The 10,639-nt window shown below is 33.3% G+C and overlaps 2 long non-coding RNA genes across 4 annotated transcripts; one reads left to right on the top strand and one right to left on the bottom strand.

Moving 5' to 3' along the window:
* LOC125258422 lies at positions 1-3,629 on the top strand. 3 transcript variants are annotated; one of them, XR_007182613.1, is made up of 7 exons: positions 1-138; positions 488-589; positions 1,092-1,164; positions 1,793-1,925; positions 2,084-2,189; positions 2,502-2,614; positions 3,203-3,629. It is a non-coding gene; the product is annotated as an uncharacterized LOC125258422 (long non-coding RNA). The 3 variants fall into 3 exon arrangements; XR_007182614.1 differs by lacking the exon at positions 1-138 and having other exon boundaries at positions 359-589; positions 2,506-2,614; XR_007182612.1 differs by lacking the exon at positions 1-138 and having other exon boundaries at positions 359-589.
* A 2,060-nt stretch (positions 3,630-5,689) lies between these two features.
* LOC125258467 lies at positions 5,690-8,168 on the bottom strand. The gene is made up of 3 exons (XR_007182627.1): positions 7,596-8,168; positions 7,021-7,093; positions 5,690-6,516 (listed from the first exon to the last, which is right to left on the bottom strand). It is a non-coding gene; the product is annotated as an uncharacterized LOC125258467 (long non-coding RNA).
* Between the last annotated feature and the right edge of the window lie 2,471 nt (positions 8,169-10,639).

The following is a 10,639-nucleotide window of genomic DNA, read 5'->3' as shown; positions in this document are numbered from 1 at the left end:
CAAAATATTATTTATGCCAGGGGGAGTCAAATGGCGGCACCCAGATAATTTTTATCTGGCCCTCCAACTGGTTTTTGATGTTTAAAACCGCTCGCAATCTGATATCAAAGTCCCCGCAAAGGTTTAGCGTTTTCAGCGGTGAGTTTAACGTTGTTGCAAAGATTTTTCTGATCTCGCCAGAATAATGTGAAACTGCTACGTTTTGGTTGCTATGAACAATATTTTATTTTCTGCATCAAAATAAGGTTTGATTACATTTTAAGCAAAAAATATATATTATTTATTTTCATAATATTCATTCAGTGAATGTACATAATCACTCGCTTGCGCGTTGTTGCAAAGATTTATCTGATCTCGCCAGAATAATGTGAAACTGCTACGTTTTGGTTGCTATGAACAATATTTTGAGTTAGTTTCTGCATAAAAATAAGGTTTGATTACATTTTTAGCGAGAAATATATATTCTATTTTCATAATATTCACTCAGTGAATGTCAACCCGTTCTCACTCCTGACCGTTCTCACGCTGAAGAAGTCTCCTTCAGAACACATCGCGATATTTGGCATCAGTTCGCGTGTGCTGGATGTTGGTAAGTAGTCGTAAATACGCTGTTCTAATGTTTGATATAATGTCTTTTCTGTTTGCAGATATTAATCAGATTAACGTTAGCTCCCTCATGTTCAGTCACTGCGTTATATCTGTCACCTCCGCTAAGGTTTTGCTTTTCATTGTTTTCTATATTAAATACTAAACTAGGGTGATTAAACACTGTCACGTGACGTGCAATATATTGCACAATATATATAACATATTCATATCAGGTTCAAAGTAGTACAAGTGTAGTTTCAAAATGGTATTTGTTGTAGAAGCACGGTAAAAAACAACACTTACCATGCTTTTTACCACAGTATTGGTAGTTTTAATGTGATTTTTGTTGTAAATACAGAGTAACCACAACACTTATCATGCTTTTAATGCCTAATAATGTTAAATCCAAAAACTGTAAGGTCAATAAGAACTTATTTCCTATATATATTTATATATAAACCTATATATTATAAATAATGATATTTTCTTTTCTCTTGTTTTAGCTGAAAAGACAAAAAGGGCCTTTTGGAAATGGATGAAGGAGACAGAAAGCTGCAAAGGCAAATAATTGCAATGGTATGTATGTGTTGCTTTTAACCTTTTATCAAACATTTTATCAAGCATTTGTTAAATAGTCTCACAGTAAATTAAAATTAAAGTCAAATCCTGTACATATTTATCACCTTATTTGTAAATCAGTTGTGCCCCTTCTTGGACAGTTGGACGTCCCACACATAAAAGTTTATATTAATTCCATTGAATTCTTTAAAATGATTACAGATTGAGCCCAAAATGTTCCAATGATACATGATGTCTCTCCGCACCTCATAACTACCTCTGTTTTCAAGAGTGGAAATTATCATTTGACTTGTCACATGACATCAGATATTCAATTATTTTGTCATGATCAAAATAATTGAATATCTGATGTCTATTCAATATCTAATCAGTTACACTGCTGATAATGTCCTGCTTGCATGTGAAACATGTTTTTTTTTTTTTTTATTCTTTTAAATATAAATATAGCTTGCTATTAAAGACATATGTTTAATCATGGAAATGCCCACATATCAGTGAACTTATTACATAAATGCATTTAACATTTAATTATGCAACACTCTTTACAGAAGGAAATCCTACAGTTATGTGTAAATTGACAACTTGAATGTGATGTAATAAATTTACCTTCCTTTCTGTCTTGCAGGATTACTTGCAGATTACTTAGTCCTTCTTTTTAGGATCTCTACAACATCAAACTCAACAGCTCTTTTAAGAGCCGACCCTCACAAGAGCTACTAGTGAGTCGCTGCAAACCTGCCATGATCAGCCCTTTCCAGGTAAAGTTTCTAGATATTTAAATCAGTATTTACTCATCAAATGCTCTCCTGGATGGTATGGTAAATTAACTGATTTATAACTGTCTCAATTTGTATGTTTTAAGAACAAGTATAATTGCACACAGAGTAAGTAGAGACTTTCTTGTTTTTCTGTGCAGAGAAGGAAGACCAGTCCTTATATCAAAACAAGCTCATCGAAGTCCTTTGTTTAGGGTGAGGAAGGAACATGACCATCTCATGCCCAAAGAAGACAGAAGTCCATTGGTATGTCTTGTGTTGAGGCAATGCTGTAATATGTAGTACAGAATTTAATGTTGTTCTCTCAAAGGACTATTAAGTTCTTAAAAAGTTCTTAAAAACTGTTCCTTCTGTTTTTTTTTTTTTGTTTGTTTGTTTTTTTAGATAAAAGCAGACAGGGAAGCTTTGGAAGATAATGAGTTAATATAATATAATATAGTATAATAGGAATTAAAAAGTAAATGTTCTTTAAATTATGTGTAATACCTAGTTTTTTTGGCTTGAAATAAGGCCTTATACTGCACAGACCTAAAACATTGTATTTGTGTTTTAAAACAGATAGCAAGTGAAGTCACTAACAGAAGATCCTAGAGGAAAAACGACTGTTGTGCAGCTACGGAGGAACACAAGAGGCAGAAACTATGCATGGCCATGGCTTCTTCATGAGTACGGTAAGTCCTGTGCCTATTCTTAATTCTTGCCTTAAAGTTTTTATTGCAGTATTTTAACAATTTTACATTGTACAGGTTATCACTTGGTTTTTGACCAAATTATGCTCTTGAAACAAGAAACAGAAGAGTATGTTGTCCTGAAAGAAATCAAGGCTCAAAAGAGAGCATGCCTTTCTAAAAGATCTTTTAAAACAGGTTGCTGTTAATATGGGTAAAACAGTTTTTGTTCAGTACTTAGCTTACAGTCTGTGCTGCATTTTTATTATAATATATATATTATGTACTGCTGTTTTGTAAAGTTAAATCAGGAACAGGCAACTCTAGCCCTTTTGCTGTCTCCTTTTTGAGGTGGAGTGTTTACCTCCAACCATAATTGAGCACACCTGAAAATTTTAACCAAAGTCTTCAGGTGTACTTATAGACAGTTATAGGCAGTTGGGTTTGAGGTTGGAGCTAAATCTGCAGGACCGTGGACGCTGAGGGCCAGAGTAGCCCACCACTGTTTAAATCATGCAGAACATAAGCTGACCTGGCTGTCCATTAAACTACTTAACTTGAATTGTCTGTGTTTTTTTGTTTTACTTTTAGACCAGGACTGAAGAACGCCTGACAATGGGATGTTAAGACTTCTTCCTCTGGTTGAGAAAAAGCTACAGCACATCAGTGATCACATCTTCTGGTCATCAGTTGTACTGTAGAGTACAACTGAACAAACTGTTTAGAAGAAGAAGAACATGAACATGATAGAGACGTGTACAGGGAAGAGCAAGAACCCAGTTCAGCTGTGATAATGAATCTTTATTTTAAACTCAATATCAAATCTGTTTTCTGGATCATAGTTGACTGGATGGGATTCTGTGGCGCTCATTTGTGCAATAGGAGTAAAGTCTGTGAATGGATTATTATGACGTTAACGTATTTTTGAAGACACGTTTTTATTTATCTTGAATCTCATTTGTCTTTATGCAAATTTCAACCTTATGCTGTATCCTCCAATAAAGTGTTGTGTAATAAATTATGGTGAACGTGGTGTTTGGTAGAGTAAATACAATTTAACTAAGCTGAGTTTATTTCATAATTTAAAAAAAATGACATATAATTACCATGATTGTTTTACTTATTAATACATAAATATATATTACATAAATATTTTTGATCTAATTCATGATATTTGGGACAACAATGCACCAAAAGTTGCATATACTTTCATGTTGTGACAAGGATGGCAGTTTCCAGATAAATAAAGAGAAGGAATGTGAATAAAGAGAGGCTGCAGTGGGTTATACTGATACAAACACTTCAAGCAGAACTGAAGAAGATCGATGTTGATCATTCTGGTACATCTGCATTCAAAATGACAGCTGGACATTACTGATGTCAGGCATGTGAGGAGCAAGAAGAGGGGGTGATAATGACATTTTGGCACAGTTTCTTATTTTACTGAATAGTGCATTATCCTTGTGTAACAGTAATAGTGAAGTGTAAATATAAATAGTTTTTAGTTTACTGCCAACACTGGCAGCTGGATAATGGCAAGTTGTTTGGGTTCATCCATTATATTTATTGGTGTTCATACAAAAAAAAAAAGGAAAGAAATAATCAACTACTATTCAATTAATCAATTATTATTATTATTATTGTATTACAACATTTTGTTATAATATTTCCATATTTCATCAGATGGTCTCACAATACCCATCAAAAACCTATACAAGCATGATGTTAGAATGGAAAATGAGGAAATGATAAAATACTGCAATATTTAAATGTGATTCAACAAAGTTTGTTATCCATGATGAGGAGTACACACCTGTGTAGATTTTAATGCCCTTCCACCCCCAAGGGGCCAGTACCGGCCCCTGGAAGAGCAAAAAAAAAGGCACATTTCAAATGGCTGTAACTCAAAGTCCGGTTAGCGTATCAAAGAGAAAATCAACAGGACAACTGCTTATGCTATGATTACTAAATAATGTTGGGCACAGTTTTCAGACATACATGGAAAGCTGGCATAAAGGTTTTTTTAATAGTGATTACAGTAAAATATTAAATTTCAGCCTGTCCCTCATATATGTAATAAATGTTTGCACAATAAACATATTTAGATATCGAGTTGTCCATTAAAGATCTTATTATTTTAACATTTATCATTTCTTTACTAAACGTTTTAAACTACATTACCCATATGTCTCTGTCATTCTATCAATGAACGGGAAACATGGCGCTGTAGTTCATTGAGAAGCTAGGGTTAGGGTTGGGATCTCGGTAAAGGAGTAATTTCTCACAACATGGAAACACTTTATAGTTAACTTAATGTATGAGTAACGTAATATTCACACTAAAACAAACTTTGTAAGATAAAGCGCCGTTTTATATGGGTTGAAAGGTAGTCCAATCACAGCGAGTTCTGCGATAGAGTCACAGCCAATCACAACACAGCTGAACAGATGCGTCACGCTTACTTGTCCATTTATGGTAAATGACGACAGCTCTCCTTCGGTTCCGGCTGACGAGAAAGATTCCTTAAATATATAATTAATCTAATTAAATATAATAAAAATCACATTTTACAACGAAAGACTCCTTTGTGTTTTAAACTGATGCATAAATATATTTGAAAGAGATATAATTGCATCTACTAAAGTGCTTCTAACATTTACAGTAGATATGTAGTATATTAAAGGTATACATTTAATCACTTATTTATACCATTCTTCACCATTTGAACTCTTGGAATTAAAATAAATATAAATAAAAGCATAATGAATGTACTCGATTTTGTAATCATATTCCAATATTTAGTGTCAAAGACAAATGTAGTCCCCAAACTACTGCACAACAGTATAAAAATCAGTTAATTGTGAGAAAAAAAAATATATCCAGTTACAGAGGCAATCTATTATAGTGAAATATAACAACACAAATCGATATGATGAAGTATTATTTTTACAAACCAAGAAAATATGTTTCTTTAAAGAATAGGGGGAAAAAAATAACATTTTACATTCTCAACTTTAATACAATACAATATTGTGTTTATTGTTCACTTTTACTGTAACTAAATGAAAGGCAAATTCAAATAGTTAATGCATTTTATAAATGTTAAATATTTTCAGCAATAAAATGCTTCTATAAAATACATTCATGGGTATGTTACATTTACATTATCCAGGTACTGATATAATGATACCATAGATGTAGTTAAGGTGGACATTTACTATAGTGACACTGTAATAAAAGGTTTAATGAAACAAAATGCAAGACATTTTCAAGTCCATCTAAATGAAGAGGTAACAAACTCACAGAATAATGTCCAGAATGTCAATGTGTCATTTCTGTAATACTCTATATCAGCACCAAACAGAATTAAATAAATATTGATTGTTCTCAGAGGGTTTTCCTGAACACTCTCACTAACTTCAATTGTTCGGACAAACACCTGCTATACACACATGCAGAAATACATATTTGACTATAGTCGCAGCATTACTAGAACTTTTACCAAAACTCCGGATGAGCACTGGTGCTTCTTTGATAAAGGCAAGAATATGGAAAAAGATAAATTACTATTTTCAATATTGGTTCTGCACGTTTCAAGGAGATCATAAGGAGGAGTCCACGTGAAGACTTTTAAAAACTGTGACAGAGTGAAGGGTGCACCTCCCCGGACACACCCTAAGCATGACCAAACAACAACACCCAAAGACAGATATGAAGTGGACACCACCAGGAGAATGCAGGGGAAGACATGGAAACGAAGGCCTGAAGAATGTCGGTGTCCCATGGGAAGATGTGGAGAATGTGGTCACAGATTGGATACGTTGGAGGACACTTGTTACCCAATGTGCCCAGCACAGCACTTGATGATGATGTTGTGAGTTCATACATAACCGTAGGATTTCCTTCTGTAAAGAGTGTTGCACAATTAAATGTTAAATGCATTTATGTAATAAGTTCACTGATGTGTGGGCATTTCCATGATTAAAAGTATAGCAAGCTATATTCATATTTTAAAAAATAAAAATAAATAAATAACATGTTTCACATGCAAGCAGGACATTATCAGCAGTGTAAATGATCATGACAAAATAATTGAATATCTGATGTCATGTGACAAGTCAAATGATAATTTCCACTCTTGCAAACAGAGGTAGTTATGAGGTGCGGAGAGACATCATGTATCATTGGAACATTTTGGGCCCAATCTGTAATCATTTTAAAGAATTCAATGGAATTAATATAAACTTTTATGTGTGGGACGTCCAACTGTCCAAGAAGGGGCACAACTGATTTACAAATAAGGTGATAAATATGTACAGGATTTGACTTTAATTTTAATTTACTGTGAGACTATTTAACAAATGCTTGATAAAATGTTTGATAAAGGGTTAAAAGCAACACATACATACCATTGCAATTATTTGCCTTTGCAGCTTTCTGTCTCCTTCATCCATTTCCAAAAGGCCCTTTTTGTCTTTTCAGCTAAAACAAGAGAAAAGAAAATATCATTATTTATAATATATAGGTTTATATATAAATATATATAGGAAATAAGTTCTTATTGACCTTACAGTTTTTGGATTTAACATTATTAGGCATTAAAAGCATGATACGTGTTGTGGTTACTCTGTATTTACAACAAAAATCAAATTAAAACTACCAATACTGTGGTAAAAAGCATGGTAAGTGTTGTTTTTTACCGTGCTTCTACAACAAATACCATTTTAAAACTACACTTGTACTACTTTGAACCTGATATGAATATGTTATATATATTGTGCAATATATTGCACGTCACGTGACAGTGTTTAATCACCCTAGTTTAGTATTTAATATAGAAAACAATGAAAAGCAAAACCTTAGCGGAGGTGACAGATATAATGCAGTGACTGAACATGAGGGAGCTAACGTTAATCTGATTAATATCTGCAAACAGAAAAGACATTATATCAAACATTAGAACAGCGTATTTACGACTACTTACCAACATCCAGCACACGCGAACTGATGCCAAATATCGCGATGTGTTCTGAAGGAGACTTCTTCAGCGTGAGAACGGTCAGGAGTGAGAACGGGTTGACATTCACTGAGTGAATATTATGAAAATAGAATAACGTTATATATTTCTCGCTAAAAATGTAATCAAACCTTATTTTTATGCAGAAACTAACTCAAAATATTGTTCATAGCAACCAAAACGTAGCAGTTTCACATTATTCTGGCGAGATCAGATAAATCTTTGCAACAACGCGGAAGCGAGTGATTATGTACACTCACTGAATGAATATTATGAAAATAAATAATATATATTTTTTGCTTAAAATGTAATCAAACCTTATTTTGATGCAGAAAATAAAATATTGTTCATAGCAACCAAAACGTAGCAGTTTCACATTATTCTGGCGAGATCAGAAAAATCTTTGCAACAACGTTAAACTCACCGCTGAAAACGCTAAACCTTTGCGGGGACTTTGATATCAGATTGCGAGCGGTTTTAAACATCAAAAACCAGTTGGAGGGCCAGATAAAAATTATCTGGGTGCCGCCATTTGACTCCCCCTGGCATAAATAATATTTTGTAGCCCGATCAGAAAAAAGGGAGTAAATAATTAAAACAAAATGAACAGCATTAGCTGCTACGTGTGAAAAGAAACCTGCTTTGGATGTATTATGTTCAGGACAAACGTAATAGCACTGCAATAAATTGGCTTTATTAGGTTAAGGACCAACGTAATAGCACTGCTTATATTAGGTTAAGGACCAACGTAATAGCACTGCTTATATTAGGTTAAGGACCAACGTAATAGCACTGCTTATATGTTGGCATGTAACGTAATTGCGATTTGCAAAATAGTTTCTTCAGAACGTATTTCATGGGATACAGGGTTGATTTTTCCAGTACTTTTCCAGTACTGCTGTTGTTGCAAAAGTATAGGTTTTATCCTATATTTATTGATTGGAACATTGGGTCTTTATTTCTGACTTGCTGTGTTTAAGAATTTGCAAATAAGATAAGAAAGATCCATGATTTTGGTATGAGGTAAGCTTATAAGAAGAGAATGTAAGCATTTTAAAAATGTGTTAATTGACTGCATTTTGTGTGAAAACGACATGAATTGTGTTAATGGTGTGGCCACAACAGATGGATGTTCTGCTAAATGTGTTTAGAGTTTTGAAAATGTGACTACAGATTGGACAAAAGTATGTTAGCAATTGAAAAAAACTGTAACGTCTGGGTCTGTGCACAGCTGAATCATCAGACTAGGTAAGCAAGCAAGAACAACAGTGAAAAATGGCAGATGGAGCGATAATAACTGACATGATCCATGATAACATGATATTTTTAGTGATATTTGTAAATTGTCTTTCTAAATGTTTTGTTAGCATGTTGCTAATGTACTGTTAAATGTGATTAAAGTTACCATTGTTTCTTACTGTATTCACGGAGACAAGACTGTCGTTATTTTCATTTTTTAAACACTTGCAGTCTGTATAATTCATAAACACAACTTCATTCTTTATAAATCTCTCCAACAGTGTGTAATGTTAGCTTTAGCCATGGAGCACTATCAAACTCATTCAGAATCAAATGTAAACATCCAAATAAATACTATACTTACGCGATTAGACATGTTGCATGACGAACACTTTGTAAAGATCCATTTTGAGGGTTATATTAACTTTGTTTATGCTGTTTAAGGCAAGCGCGAGCTCCGGGGGCGGGGAGCGCAAGCAATTAAAGGGGCAGCAGCCTGAATCGGCGCATTTAAATGATGCCCCAAAATAGGCAGTTAAAAAAATTAATAAAAAAAAAAATCTATGGGATATTTTGAGCTGAAAATTCACAGACACATTCAGGGGACACCTTAGACTTATATTACATCTTTGAAAACATGTTCTTCGGCACCTTTAATACTTATCTGATCTGTATATAAAGGAATAGGCACAGAAGATATATTGCCTGATAAAAGTTGAATAAGACCTCTAGGAATGGCATCAAATACTACTGCAAACTCCTTAGCAGTTACAGGGATGTTATAATGATTCAGGAATTCACAGTAATTAAAGAGCTGTCCGTTATTCTTAAATAGATGCCTCAGCAAAATTATACCAATATTGTACCAATTCCTGTAAAATAAAGATTTATTTTTAAACTTAATATATTTGTTGTTCCAAATTACAGAGTTATGTGGAGAAAATGAGCATCCATAATAAAAAAATAAAAAACCCTGTTTATGAAAAGAAGAAAGCTTCATTGGAACCTTGTTTACATCAAAATTACACCTCAAAAAAAAAAAAAAAAAAAAAAAAAAAAAAAATTCTAAACCCCCCAACTTATCAAAAATTAATTCAGGGATGATATTCCAAATCTTGTCTTTAGAGTTCAAGTAGTTCTTTATCCATTTGTTTTTAAATACACAGTTAGCAGTATTAAGGTCAAGTACATTTAGACCACCATCTTCAATTGGGTTACATATAACTGTTCTCTTTAAATAATGTGGCCTGTCTTTCTAGATGAAAGTGAACAAAGTAGTATCTACCTCTTGTGTATGTATATATTAAGCGTGACAACCCTTCAGTTTTGGATAATAATAATATTCTTCCTTTTAATGATAGATCTCTCATTAACCATGAGTTTAATTTTTGTTTAACTTTCTTAATAATTTAGCTATTTGTTGATGATAATGTTTTTATCATCACATAGAGGTTTGATAATCTGACTTCACCCAATTTAATCCATGGTATGAATTTCACATTATTTGTTATAACAACTCTGTGATTCTATAGTATTGGATCTATCAGCACTTTTAAATCAGATAATATCAATTATTAAAATAAAAAACATGCACACAAAAATTGTAAATTCCTCCAGCATTGAGACACACTCAAACATCAAGAATGCTTCATGGTGCATTCTGGGTGCACCATACAAAACTCATCCATGACTCCCAGAATGCATTGCGGCATGAAGTGTGTCACCATTGTTGAGATTCATATGCCGATTCTTGATGTCTCTGTGTGTTTAAG

Source organism: Megalobrama amblycephala, linkage group LG22 (genome assembly GCF_018812025.1).
Source record: "Megalobrama amblycephala isolate DHTTF-2021 linkage group LG22, ASM1881202v1, whole genome shotgun sequence".
Classification (NCBI taxonomy): Eukaryota; Metazoa; Chordata; class Actinopteri; order Cypriniformes; family Xenocyprididae; genus Megalobrama; species Megalobrama amblycephala.
The sequence above is the reverse complement of the archived record's forward strand: the minus strand, read 5'-3'. Positions and strand labels throughout refer to the sequence as shown.